Source organism: Ahaetulla prasina, chromosome 2 (genome assembly GCF_028640845.1).
Source record: "Ahaetulla prasina isolate Xishuangbanna chromosome 2, ASM2864084v1, whole genome shotgun sequence".
Taxonomy (NCBI): Eukaryota; Metazoa; Chordata; class Lepidosauria; order Squamata; family Colubridae; genus Ahaetulla; species Ahaetulla prasina.
Genome location: NC_080540.1, coordinates 131,926,261 through 131,940,900, shown reverse-complemented (window position 1 = coordinate 131,940,900; position 14,640 = coordinate 131,926,261).

The window sequence follows — 14,640 nt, the reverse complement described above, 5'->3', positions numbered from 1 at the left end:
GGTGGCCCCGACGAGGCCGTCAGAGTCCTCCTTACTCTCCAGGCTGGGGCGTTCTCACCCAAAGTGGGGACCCAAGATCTCCACAGGGTCCCCACCCCTGGCTCAAGCCGCCAACGCCCGCCAACGCCGCGCCAGGCCACCGAACCAGGCCAGGCCACCGCCAGGCCAGGCCAGGCCAGGCCAGGCCAGGCCAGGCCAGGCCAGGCCGCCGCCGCCCGTCGGAAGAGGCGCCACCGGAAACGCCACCAGAGAACACTCTGGTCACGCTCCCGAGGCCCGGGGGACCCAAGATCTCAAGGTCCCCAAGCCGGCCTAAAACCTGCTGCCTGCCGCCGCCCGCCGCCACAACACCGCCGCCCGGCGCCGCGCCGTCACGCCGGCATCACTCCTCGGCTGCCAAGCCGCCGGACCAGGCGGGCGGACCGACGGGCGGCGGACCAGGCGGACAAGGCGGATCAGGCCGCCGCCGCGGCCGAAATGGAACGCCGCCGCGCGATGGGAGACGCCCTGGGCCGCCCGGGCCGCCCCAAACCCACCTCAACACCCCCGGGCTGAGAGACACTCATCCACCCGGGCGGGGGGACCCAAGGTCTCAAAGGGGCCCCCCCCCATCCAGAAACGTCCAGGAGGCTCGCCGCCGCATCTCTCAGTCAGCGGCGCGACGCCATCTTGGACATGCGCAAATGAAATGAAAAAAAAAAAATTGTATCCGCTGGACACCTTAATTCAAGGGGCTTGAAACTTTGTTTGGTAGAGTTAATGTTAATATTTGTCCTGAAGACAATGGTCATGAATTTTAACAGTTTCTGACAGCAAAAATTTATTAAAGATAGTGCACCCATCTTGCAATAGGCAAATGTTTCAAGCTTGTTCTGAGATTACTGAGAATTTGAAGAGCAAGCTATGGGCTCCTTTACAAGTTGGTTGCCAGAAGAACCTTATTGAATCATGAAATGGTGGTCATAGGTCATGCCAGGCTAATTCTGACAGATCCATTTCCCCAAAGCTAAAGTGTTGATGTTGTTCATGCCACCTTCTTTGGCTACCACTCACCTCCAATTGTTCTCTACTATTGTAGTTTAGCTTTTTATTTTTATTTTTGTAGGCTCTTCTAAACACAGCAATGAATTGCCATAGCGCTTATATTTTAAAGCCACTTATCCACTAGTGACATAATAGCATAGTCTAGCTAGACTAGGGGTGTCATACTCAAGGCATGTGGGCTGGATTCGGCCCATGGGGTGCTTAGATCTGGCCCATGGGGCCGGCCAGGAAACAGCAAAGGACTGGCCTGCTGGTGAAAACGGAGCTGCGCCCCGTTTTTGGCTCCAACGGTCTCCTGCAGCCCTCTGCTGCACGCAGCCCCAAACTCTGTTTTTGCTAGCAGAGGGCTATCAAAACAAACTAAAAACAAAACAAAAGGAGAAATGTTTCCCCTTTTGCATTTGAGGATGCAAGAAGGGACAGAAAAGGAGAAAGGGAAAGAAGAAAGACAAAGGGGAAAAAAAGGAAAGATGGGAAGAGAGCAAGAAAGGAAAAATAAGAAAAGAGGGAAAGGAAGAAGAAATTAGCGGGAGGGAGGGAGGAAAGGAGGGAGGGAGGAAGGAAGGAAGGAAGGAAGGAGATTATAATGAGAGTGAGGGAGGGTCTCAGGGAAATCCTGCCTTAGCATTTGACCACCACAATTGCCCCTGACATGAGTCCCATGCCATACCCACCATGGCCATGCCAGCCACGGCCATGCCCCAGCCACACTCCATATTCCCTGGCCCTCCTAGGTCAAACACAACCCTGATGTGGCCCTCAATGAAATCGAATCTGACACCCCTGAGCTAGAGGTTACCCAGCCCTTTCTCAATATTTCTCTGTTGGCCCAATGATGGTTAGATGACTCTAGAAGCTGCTTTCTGGAGCATAGTGGGAATCTCACTATGGATGCTGATGGTTTTAGCTGGGATAAAGAAGCATTCTTTAAAATAAAAATGTTAGAGGCCGATGCTTGCTTTTTGTCTACCAAATACCTCCCTTGTTTTTAATTGAAAACATATTTTTAAAAATTAAGTCAAGAAGGAAAGGGGTCTGGTTGGAAAGTACTTCAGGGCATCCTGTCCTCCTGGGTTTCATTTCTCTGACTTACCACAATCAATTTCCCCAAAGATTTTTGGTCACTTGCAAGAATCTATTGCTTAATTAGCTTTGGGATAAACTTCAACAATCCTGTGAAATCCCACAGCATTATAGCATGTGCTCTAGTCAGTAATATTATCTTTATTTGCTGGACCTCTTCAATATTTTGCAAGGAGCAGAGAATGGAACTAGTTTTAGAAATCCAGTGACCAAAGAGATGTTAGCTGAAAGTCCACTGTTAGGCAATGGTGTCCTAAGCCACTAGTGGAAACTTCACTTTGGCCATTGAATGGGAACCCAGACGTGCTATTTTGCTTCACCGTCCCAACATAAGAGAGAAGCAGCATGAGTTGGAAAGTAAGCAAACTGTTTGTCATCTAGCCATGTTGTAAGCATGCCAGTAAAAGTAAAAATTACCCTACATTTTAAATCTTGACAAAGTTAAGACTGGTGATTCACTACAATATCTTAATACTGATTTTCATGCAATTCCATATTGCAAAATGTAGAACTTCCCCACTGCAACAGCCTTTACTTCTGAGACATGAAAATGTGGACTATTCTCTTGTTATTGAAAGTGACCTGCTGACTGTCCACATTTTCATGTCTTCATAATGGGAAAATGTCAGCATGACAAAATCCCCCTAGTATTTTCCAAATTCCCCTCTCTCCCCTTTGGATAGTAATTTATCTTGGAGCTTCTTTTAGAAAAATTCTCAGAATCTAGAAGTCAGGCAGCAGAATTGATGACCTCTTCTAGAAGGCTACTGAGCTCTAGAGCATTATTCAGAAAAGAAAAGAATGCGCGGCTGGGATTTTCTCTTGTTTTGAAAGTGCCAAGCAGTGGGAAATGAATTCATATTCACCTAACTGAAAGTTTGATCACCTTTGATCAAAAAACCTAAGATGTGATAGATTCTGTTTTCCAAATTATTTTGAATTAAGTAGAATCCAGATTTTTAAAATAAATTCCCATTTCTGCAGAATTCACCCCCATCTTTCAATTATTATTATTATTATTATTATTGTTTATATTTATATACCGCCCTATCTCCCAAAGGACTCAGGGCGGTTTACAGGCATTTAAAAGCAAGAAATACAATAAATACAATTCTAAAAACAATTAAAAAACTTATTCAAAAGCCTTAATTAAAAATATAAAAATTAAAACCCAAGATAAAACCCATAAACTAAAATCTAACTCAGTCCTGCGCAATTAAATAGATATGTTTTAAGCTCGCGGCGGAAGGTCCGAAGGTCCGGAAGCTGACGAAGTCCTGGGGGCAGTTCATTCCAGAGGGTGGGAGCCCCCACAGAGAAGGCCCTTCCTGGGCGTCGCCAGGCAACATTGCCTCGCTGACGGCACCCTGAGGTCCCTCTCTGTGAGGCGCGGGTCGGTGAGAGGTATTCGGTAGCAGCAGGCGGTCCCGTGATAACCCGGCCCTATGCCATGGGCGCTTTAAAGGTGGTCACCAAAACCTTGAAGCGCACCCGGAAGGCCCAGGCAGCCAGTGCAGTCTGCGCAGGATAGGTGTTATCACGGGAGCCACGAGGGCTCCTCTATCACCCGCGCAGCCGCATTCTGGACTAACTGCAGCCTCCGGATGCCCTTCAAGGAGCCCCATGTGAGAGCATTGCAGTAATCCAGGCGGGCGTCACGAGTGCGTGGGTGACTGTGCACAGGGCATCCCGGTCCAGAAAGGCGCAACTGGCGCACCAGGCGAACCTGGTAAACGCTCTCCTGGAGCGGCCGTCAAATGATCTTCCAAAGACAGCCGTTCATCCAGGAGGGCGCCTAAGTTCGCACCCCTCCATCGGGGCCAATGACTCGCCACCGATGGTCAGCCCGATTTAGCTGACTGTGCGGGATGCGGCATCCACAGCCACTCTGTCTTGGAGGATTGAGCTTGAGCCTGTTTCTCCCCATCCAGACCCGTACAGCCTCCAGACACGGGACAGCACTTGATAAGCCGTTGGGGTGGTCCGGTGGAAAGTACAGCTGGGTGTCATCCGCATACAGCTGATACCTCACGCGAAACCACTGATGATCTCACCCAGCGGCTTCATGTAGATGTTAAACAGAAGGCGAGAGGATCGACCCCTGCGGCACCCACAAGTGAGGCGCCTCGGGTGCGACCTCTGCCCCCTGTCAACACCGACTGCGACGGTCGAGAGATAGGAGGAGAACCACCGATAAGCGGTGCCTCCACTCCCAATCCCTCCAGCCGGCGCAGCAGGATACCATGGTCGATGGTATCGAAAGCCGCTGAGAGGTCTAATAGGACCAGGGCAGAGGAACAACCCCTATCCCTGGCCCTCAGAGATCATCCACCAACGCGACCAAAGCCGTCTCTGTGCTGTAACCGGGCCGAAACCGGACTGGGCAGGTCTAGATAGATGGTTTCATCCAGGTGCAGAAACTGATATGCCACCATACTCTCTACAACCTTCGCCGCGGCGGGTTGGAGACTGGACGATAATTACCTAAAACAGCGGGTCCAGGAAGGCTTCTTAAGGAGGGTCTCACCACCGCCTCTTTCAAGGCGGCGGAAGACACCCTCCACCAAAAAAGCGATCGTAATCGCCTGGAGCCAGCCTCGTGTCACCTCCTGAGTGGCCAGCACCAGCCAGGAGGGCACGGGTCCAGTAAACACGTGGTGGCATTCAGTCTACTCAACAACCTGTCCATGTCCTCGGAGCCACAGGGTCAAACTCATCCCAGACAATGTCACCAAGACCACCCTCGGACGCCTCACCTGAGTCACTGCAATCTTGGTCCAACCCGTCCCGAGCTGAACGATTTTATCGATAGATAACCGTTAAACTCCTCAGCACGCCCCTGCAGCGGTCATCCCGCCCCTGGTGAAGAAGGGCAGTCACCCGGAACAGGGCGGCTGGGCGGTTATCTGCCGACGCAATGAGGGAGGAGGCGTAGCAACGCCGCTTCCTCAATGCCACTAGGTAAGTCCTTGTATAGGACTTCACTAGTGTCCGATCAGCCTCTGAACGGCTAGACCTCCAGGAACTCTCTAGGCGTCTTCTCCGGCGCTTCATCCCCCTCAGCTCCTCGGAGAACCAGGGGCGGTTGGGACCTGCGCGGGTCAGAGGCGCGCAACGACACGATCTAAGGCCCCGCCGCGCCCGCTCCCAGGCCGCAACAAGTTCCTCAGACGTGCCGTGAGCCAGACCCTCAGGAATGGCCCAAGCTCCGTCCGGAACCTCTCCGGGTCCATCAGGCGCCTGGGACGGAACCAACGCTCCCTGCGGTGTTGGGTGGCGGTCAGAAAGTCTAGGCGAAGGAGAGTGATCTGACCATGACAAAGGTTCGTGACTATTTCCTTTAAGTCCAGATCTCAACCACTGACCAGAGACAAAAATCAAATCGAGTGTACCACCCCCGGTGTGGGTAGGGCCATCAACTACTTGCGTCAGGTCTAAGGCCGTCATGGAAGCCATGAACTCCCGAGCTGCTGTCGATGACGAGCCGGAAGAAGGCAAGTTAAAGTCCCCCATGACTAAAAGTCTGGGGGTTTCAACTGCCACCCCAGCAAGCACCTCCAGGAGCTCGGGCAGGGCAGCTGTCACGTAGCAAGGAGCCAGGTACGCGACCAGCAAGCCCATCTGACATCTATGGCCCCACTTCACAAGGAGGGATTCACACCCGACAATCTGAGGTACAGTGGTCTCCCTCGGCTCCAGACTCTCTCTAATCACAACCGCCACCCCCCCACCCCTACCCTGGGCTCTCGGCTGATGAAATGCACGGAAACCTGGCTAATTCTGACAGATCCATTTCCCCAAAGCTAAAGTGTTGATGTTGTTCATGCCACCTTCTTTGGCTACCACTCACCTCAATTGTTCTCTACTATTGTAGTTTAGCTTTTATTTTTATTTTGTAGGCTCTTCTAAACACAGCAATGAATTGCCATAGCGCTTATATTTTTAAAGCCACTTATCCACTAGTGACATAATAGCATAGTCTAGCTAGACTAGGGTGTCATACTCAAGGCATGTGGGCTGGATTCGGCCCATGGGGTGCTAGATCTGGCCCATGGGGCGGCCAGGAAACAACAAAGGACTGGCCTGCTGGTGAAAACGGCTGCGCCCGTTTTGGCTCCAACGGTCTCCTGCAGCCCTCTGCACGCACCCCAAACTCTGTTTTTGCTAGCAGAGGGCTATCAAAACAAACTAAAAACAAAACAAAAGGAGAAATGTTTCCCCTTTTGCATTTGAGGATGCAAGAAGGGACAGAAAAGGAGAAAGAGAAAGAGGAAAGACAAAGGGGGAAAAAAGGAAAGATGGGAAGAGAGCAAGAAAGGAAAAATAAGAAAAGAGGGAAAGGAAGAAGAAATTAGCGGGAGAGAGGGAGGGAGGAAGGAAGGAAGGAAGGAAGGAGATTATAATGAGAGTGAGGGAGGGTCTCAGGGAAATCCTGCCTTAGCATTTGACCACCACAATTGCCCCTGACATGAGTCCCATGCCACACTCACCATGGCCATGCCAGCCACGGCCATGCCCCAGCCACGCTCCATATTCCCTGGCCCTCCTAGGTCAAACACAACCCTGATGTAGCTCTCAATGAAATCGAATCTGACACCCCTGAGCTAGAGGTTACCCAGCCCTTTCTCAATATTTCTCTGTTGGCCCAATGATGGTTAGATGACTCTAGAAGCTGCTGTCTGGAGCATAGTGGGAATCTCACTATGGATGCTGATGGTTTTGGCTGGGATAAAGAAGCATTCTTTAAAATAAAAATGTTAGAGGCCGATGCTTGCTTTTTGTCTACCAAATACCTCCTTTGTTTTTAATTGAAAACATATTTTTAAAAATTAATTCAAGAAGGAAAGGGGTCTGGTTGGAAAGTATTTCAGGGCATCCTGTCCTCCTGGCTTTCATTTCTCTGACTTACCACAATCAATTTCCCCAAAGATTTTTGGTCACTTGCAAGAATCTATTGCTTAATTAGCTTTGGGATAAACTTCAACAATCCTGTGAAATCCCACAGCATTATAGCATGTGCTCTAGTCAGTAATATTATCTTTATTTGCTGGACCTCTTCAATATTTTGCAAGGAGCAGAGAATGGAACTAGTTTTAGAAATCCAGTGACCAAAGAGATGTTAGCTGAAAGTCCACTGTTAGGCAATGGTGTCCTAAGCCACTAGTGGAAACTTCACTTTGGCCATTGAATGGGAATCCAGACGTGCTATTTTGCTTCACCGTCCCAACATAAGAGAGAAGCAGCATGAGTTTTACTGGCATGCTTACAACATGGCTAGATGACAAACAGTTTGCTGTCATCAATATAACATGTTGTCTCAATAATAAAAATACCCTACATTTTAAATCTTGACAAAGTTAAGACTGGTGATTCACTACAATATCTTAATACTGATTTTCATGCAATTCCATATTGCAAAATGTAGAACTTCCCCACTGCAACAGCCTTTACTTCTGAGACATGAAAATGTGGACTATTCTTTTGTTATTGAAAGTGACCTGCTGACTGTCCACATTTTCATGTCTTCATAATGGGAAAATGTCAGCATGACAAAATCCCCCTAGTATTTTCAAATTCTCTCTCCCTTTGGATAGTAATTTATCTTGGAGCTTCTTTTAGAAAAATTCTCAGAATCTAGAAGTCAGGCAGCAGAATTGATGACCTCTTCTAGAAGGCTACTGAGCTCTAGAGCATTATTCAGAAAAGAAAAGAATGCGCGGCTGGCATTTTCTCTTGTTTTGAAAGTGCCAAGCAGTGGGAAATGAATTCATATTCACCTAACTGAAAGTTTGATCACCTTTGATCAAAAAACCTAAGATGTGATAGATTCTGTTTTCCAAATTATTTTGAATTAAGTAGAATCCAGATTTTTAAAATAAATTCCCATTTCTGCAGAATTCACCCCCATCTTTCAATAACGGGAACCTAAAATGAAATAAACACACTTGGAACTTAGGGTTATAAATGTAAGTTTATTTTAAAGTTTCCAAGACAAGAAGTCCATAATCAGTTCTTCTAAGTGAAAGAACATTCAGAGACTCTAATTACAGCTTATGCATACTTATTTGGTGATAAGCACGATTGAAAAAAGACTGAATAGACTTTCACAGGACTGAACTATGAATGGACCAAACTCCAGATCAGACAAGGGAAGCAGAGATCTGAACAATTAATTACATACTGTTTGTTGTTAAAGACAAGCTAACTGTCTAATACGATGAAACATTTGAAAAATGAATGCTAAGACTGCTTAATAACATGGAATGATTACATTTTTTTGCTCTCTCATGTCTGGTAGATTGAAAATGTTTTCCTGAAATGGCTGCAATGGACAGAAATCAGCAGGAAAAATTAGGCAGATAAAAAAAGAGGTTTAGGCAGTAAGAAACATCTGCTAAACTAAATTTCCACTGGAATTAACTGTGCCTAGAACTAGAAACATAGTTCTGTTGCCCATCAAAATGGACATCTTTTTTTTAAAAGACCACCCCCCCCCCCGTTAAAAAAAAGTTTGAGATGCTTAGGAGCTTCTTACTCATCTGATTCCCCACTCTCTCTCCTTCCCTTTCAATTGATCCTCATCATTTTTCTTCTGCCAGTTTGGACATATTCACTTGTAAGAAGGAGTCTAGTCATTATGAACTTAATCTAGGGATGAAGGATGTATCTGACATTTTAAAAAGAGAATGAGAGCCACCATGATGGGAGCAGGTCACATATCTGGGTGGTGTTCCTTTTTGTAAATTGAAACTCTAATTTAGGACTTCCATTACAATTTTCATTCATTCCCTGCCACAAAATGATGGGAATCTCTGCCAAAGTGTCATCTCCAGCCACAAAAATTGGGCCTGGGATGAGAGGTGCAGCAATTTGAGAATCTCAGGTACAGCCGTTGCCTATCTGGTCTCCTTTTTAACAAGTGGTCTTGCTGGTATTAGCTGAAACAGAATACTGTCCTGCACTTTTTTGTTTTATGACATCCTTGCAATGACTTCATTAGTAGTAATGACTATTTACCCATGTAATTTGGCTGTATTACTATTATCCTCCTCACCTATTCCACTGCCTTCTCTTAGTGGTATCATTATTATGATTATTAATACTCAGTTAGTATGATTGTTATTACTTTGTTGTTTTGCTTGTACATGGAGAACTTATGCACTAGAGACGAATTGCTTGTGTATCCAATCACACTTGGCCAATAAGGCATTCTATTCTGTTCTGTTCTGTTCTATTCTATTCCATTCTTCTAGTCTCGTCTCATCTAGCCCATTTCATTCCATTCCATTCCATTCCATTCCATTCCATTCCATTATTCTGCTCTGCTCTGCTCTGCTCTGCTCTGCTCTGCTCTGTTCCATTACGTTCCATTCCATTCCATTCCACATTCCATTCCATTTTTCTAGTGTCGTTTTGTCTCATCCAGTCCATTCCAGTCCAGTCCAGTCCACTCCGTTCCATTCCATTCCATTCCATTATTCTACTCTGCTCTGCTGTGTTCTGCTCCGTTCCGCTTTGCTCCACTTCGCTCCATTCCATTCCGATCCATTCCATTCCATTCCAATATTTCACTTGCAGTCCAATAGCCGTCCTTACATGTGCATTCATTCTTGCTTTGGACACATGAAGTTGTCGGTATTCCTTCTGTGGGATTTCCAAGCACAAACTGATAATGTCTTGGCTCATAACATACCAAATTGAACAGTGGTTGAAAAAAAAAGTTAGGATAATCTATGTGGGAACACAAGGGGACAGTAGAGTAGATGACCAAGAATTGGAGAAGATCAGAAAGTACCAACAACTTAAAATAAAAGTGGAAAGATTATGGTATAAACCAGCCATGGTGGTCCCAGTGGTTATTGGCACACTGGGTACCATAAAAAAACATCTTGGATGGCACTTATAAAATCTGCTCATTGACAAAATTTCCATCTGTCAATTGCAAAAAGCCACACTACTGGGTATCCACACTGCATCAATTCATCCTAGGTCTTGGAAAGAACTCAATGCATATGAAGGCCAATACCAGCTAAAGAACTGGCAGCTGTGACCTCACATTGTCATGAACAGATAATTCCTAAGCCGAGTCTTTAAGTTGATGATAGGCTTGATTAGACAGATGTCATATTCCATCTGGTGTTCTACATTTTCAGAATATTGCAATGCTTAACAAATGGTCACTTATTTTGTTATATTTTCCCATTGCCAGCAGTGGCACTGGCAGCATCTATACCAATTGCAGAACCAGTTTTTTTTCCCCGGCTGAATGCAATGCCCTCTAGTTTATACACAGTAAAGAGATTGATTTCACAACTGAGCATATTCACAAAGTGTGTGTATGTGAAGTGGGTAGGGAGCAGAGGAATGTTTTTCTGTGACAAATAGCCTTGAATGGATTTCCCCCCTGTTTTTTCTAATAACTGTGTCACTGTTGAATAACTCCAATTTCCCTGGAGTAAATAGGGTGAGACTGCAATCAAAATATAGATTTTTTTAAAAAAATAATAATATATGTTACATCATTTTCCTCCAAGGAACAAGATTTATATTTAAAACATGGTTGGGAATTGAGAAACCAGTTGGTTAATAAATCTTTCCCGCACCCACTGGTTTTACCTTTCCATCATTCTGGCGTGGTGTGGGTCCCTTCTGGTAATAATTTATTCAACCACAAAGATGTGGCATTTTTTCATGCTTTTGCATGCTTAATCAGGAAGAACTCTGGCTGCTTTTACTGAGGCTAAAGCACGCAAGCAAGGAATTGTTGCCTTTTTCTGGCAGATGCAGAGATAAATTATTATAGTCTGTGCATGCTCGATTCAAATGGAAAAAGGGAAGAGGAGTGGAAAGTAGTAGGTAATTGACTCAAAACAGATCAACATTTCTCTAAGGAAGATAGTCATAAAAAGGACAGACATGATCGTATTTATTGAAGTCTTGCTTCTGAAGATGCATGTAAAAAAGGAGGCAGGGTTTCAGTCAGCCAGCTGAGGCTGCTCTCTTGGCCCATCCCTTAACCTATTTGTATTTTCCCTTGGTACAGATAATCCTCAATTTATGAGCACAATTGAGCCCAGAATTTGGGTTGTAATTCATGATTTCTCATTAAGTGCCTCATCACATGACCTGACTTGATTTTACAATGCTTTTTATGATGGTCACTAAACATGTCACCCAGGGGTTGGTTCTACTTACCTTTACTACCAGATCGCAACTGGAGCTCGCTTTGCTCATGTGCGTGCTTCTGTGCATGCGCAGATCATCCATTGTGATGTCCGGGCGGGTAGAGCCTCCTGCCACTTTTATTACCGGTGCACAAGAACCGGAATAGAACTGGGAGCAACCCACCACTGATGTCACTATGACTGTTAACTGAACCATGTAGTCTTAAGTGAATCTATTATACCCAATGGGTATTTTCTGCCAGAAAATGTGGGAAAATGTTGTAAATTGTGGTCACATGATCATGGGATACTGCAACTTCTAAATGTGAACTAGTTTCCAGGTGCCCAAATGCATTCTTCTGACTGTGTGTGTACGTGTGTGGGGAAGCAGTCATAACTTTGAGAACAGGTCATATGTAACTTTTTTTGAGTCCATTGTAACTTGGAATGGTTGTTAAGTGACTGATTGTTAAGCAAAGACAACCTGTGTCTCAGAAAAATGAGCCCTGGAAGTAAGAGACAAATAAACAACGAAAGGTTGCAATGTATCAAAATGTAAAGTTTTGATTTTGAGAATTTCTTGCTCAAAGAAAAGTATGAGATACATCTGAAAATGGTTCTCGCTTCTGGGATGGTGCTATAAGGCCTAGGAATGTTTAGAGATGTAACAACTTACTATCTTTCTCCAATGTGATCTCTGGAGTTCTGGAACTCTAGAAAAGATATGTGGGTGTTTTTTAGATGGGGGTGGGGTGGGGGTGGGGATGGGGAGCTGGGTGGGGGGAAGCAGGCCCAAGACTGCTCCTCCCCTAAGGGGAACCTAAGAGACGGGATGGAGGGAAGAGAGGTGTCCCTGTGGTCAGTCATAAGGATGAATCAGCCCGAATTGTATGTATGTGACTGTGAGGGTGCCAAAACTTCCTACCAAGTTGTAAGTAGCTCTTGGAGGGTCCATTGTAACTTTGAATACAGGTAGTCCTCAACTTGCAACAGTTTGTTTAGTGACTGTTCAAAATTACAACAGCACTGAAAAAAGTGACTTGTGACCATTTTTCACACTTAACAACCATTGCAGCATCTCAGTGGTCACGTGATCAAAATTCAAATGCTTGGCAACTGGTTCATACTTATGACAGTTGGAGTGTCCCAGGGTCATGTGATCCTCTTTTGTGACCTTCTGACGAGCAAAGTCAGTGGGAAATCCAGATTCACTTAACAATCGGGTTATTAATTTATCCTCTGCAGTGATTCACTTAACAAGTGTGGCAACGTCATAAAATGGGGTAAAATTTACTTAACAAATTTCTCATTTAGCAACATAAATGGTTGTAAGTCGAGGACTACCTGTAATTGCTGAGCAACTGGTTGTAAGTTGAGGACTATCTATATCTGAGAAGTAGATTTTAAAAAAATGTTCTGCTAGTCTTCTTCATAGAGAAGAATGTCATCTTAAATTTAACATTACCTCTATTTGCAGAAATATTTGCTGTTTTTTCCCATCTGTGCCAGCTTTGTATGGTGGATAGTTCTCTGAGACAGCTAGTTGCACTTTAATTTGACTTTCAAGCATTGGAGCTGTTAGGTTCAATGATATTGTCAAGTTGGAAAGTGAGGAAAAAGAAAGTAGTATTTCTAGGAGAGAGTTAAGAAAGCTAAAACGAATCACAGTATTCACTCTGTAGAAACAGGACTGGCAATAGATTTTGCTGTTGGCTGCAGAGATTAGGTCTGGCTGCTTAGTAGCCAGATAAAATTTCTTTTTTGATCTATGGGGCTAGAGAAAAAGCTGCTGCAGCAAGAAATGATAACAAATAACAGGGAATTTCAAAACAGCCTTTCTCAGCTTCCAAAGGGATGGACGTGAATACCCAGAATTTCCCAGATAGAATGGCTGAGCTTGAAATTCTGGGAGTTGAAGTTCCAAGTTTGAAAAGCTTCTCCAAAACCCCAATTTTAATGCTAATCATGTATAGAGAGGACATGTTGACCTATGCCAGTGTTTCTTATTTATTTATTTATTTATTTATTTAAAAATAAAAAAAAGAATTTTTTATTTATTAAAAAAAAAAAAAGAAGCTACTCTGAAAAGCTAAAGAATCAGTTTTCAGCAAATGAACCAGCAAACATGTGGAAAACTCTTAAAAATATCACCGGCTATGGCAAACCTCCTTCCCAGGCTGAAGGTAATCAACAACTGGCAGATGACCTGAATGAGTTTTACTGCTGGTTTGAAAGGAAACTACAGCCACCTATCTCCACAACCCCCATCTCAGACACACTAACAACAGCCAAGCCTCCTACAACTGACCCCATTTCATTGGGTTCACAACCCCTAGTGATCACAGAAAAGGAAGTGCAGGACCTATTTCACAGACAAAAGCCAGGAAAAGCTCCAGGCCCAGACAAGATAACTCCTTCTTGCTTAAAAGTCTGTGCTGACCAATTGGCCCCCATCTTCACCCATATTTTCAATAAATCACTTGAGATGTGTTATGTTCCTTCCTGCTTCAAACACTCTACCATCATCCCAGTGCCGAAGAAGCCCACCATCAAGGAACTGAATGACTACAGACCAGTTGCTTTAACATCTGTAGTCATGAAAACCTTTGAAAGGCTAGTGCTTTCCTACTTGAAAACCATCACGGATCTGCTGTTAGACCCTTTGCAATTTGCACACCGAGCAAATAGATCAACAGATGATGCTGTTAATATGGCTCTGCACTACATCCTACAACATCTTGAGTCTCCAAAGACTTATGCAAGGGTCCTTTTTGTAGACTTTAGTTCAGCATTCAATACCATCATTCCAGACATTCTTCTAACTAAGCTAAACCAGCTACAGGTACCGGAACAGACTTGTAAGTGGATCACAAGCTTCCTAACAAACAGGAAGCAGCAGGTGAAGCTAAGCAAGATCACATCAAATACCTGTACAATTAGCACAGGGCCCCCCCAAGGCTGTGTGCTCTCCCCACTTCTCTTCTCTCTGTATACCAATGACTGCATCTCCAATGATCCATCTGTTAAGCTACTGAAGTTCGCAGATGACACAACAGTGATTGGTCTCATTCGAGACAATGACGAATCCGCATATAGACGAGAGGTCGAACGACTAGCCTTGTGGTGCAACCAAAACAATCTAGAACTGAACACACTCAAAACCGTAGAAATGGTGGTAGACTTTAGGAGAAACCCTTCCATACTTCCATCTCGCACAATACTAGACAAAACAGTATCAACAGTAGAAACCTTCAAATTTCTAGGTTCTATCATATCGCAAGATCTCAAATGGACAGCTAACATCAAAAACATCATTAAAAAAGGACAACAAAGAATGTTCTTTCTGCGC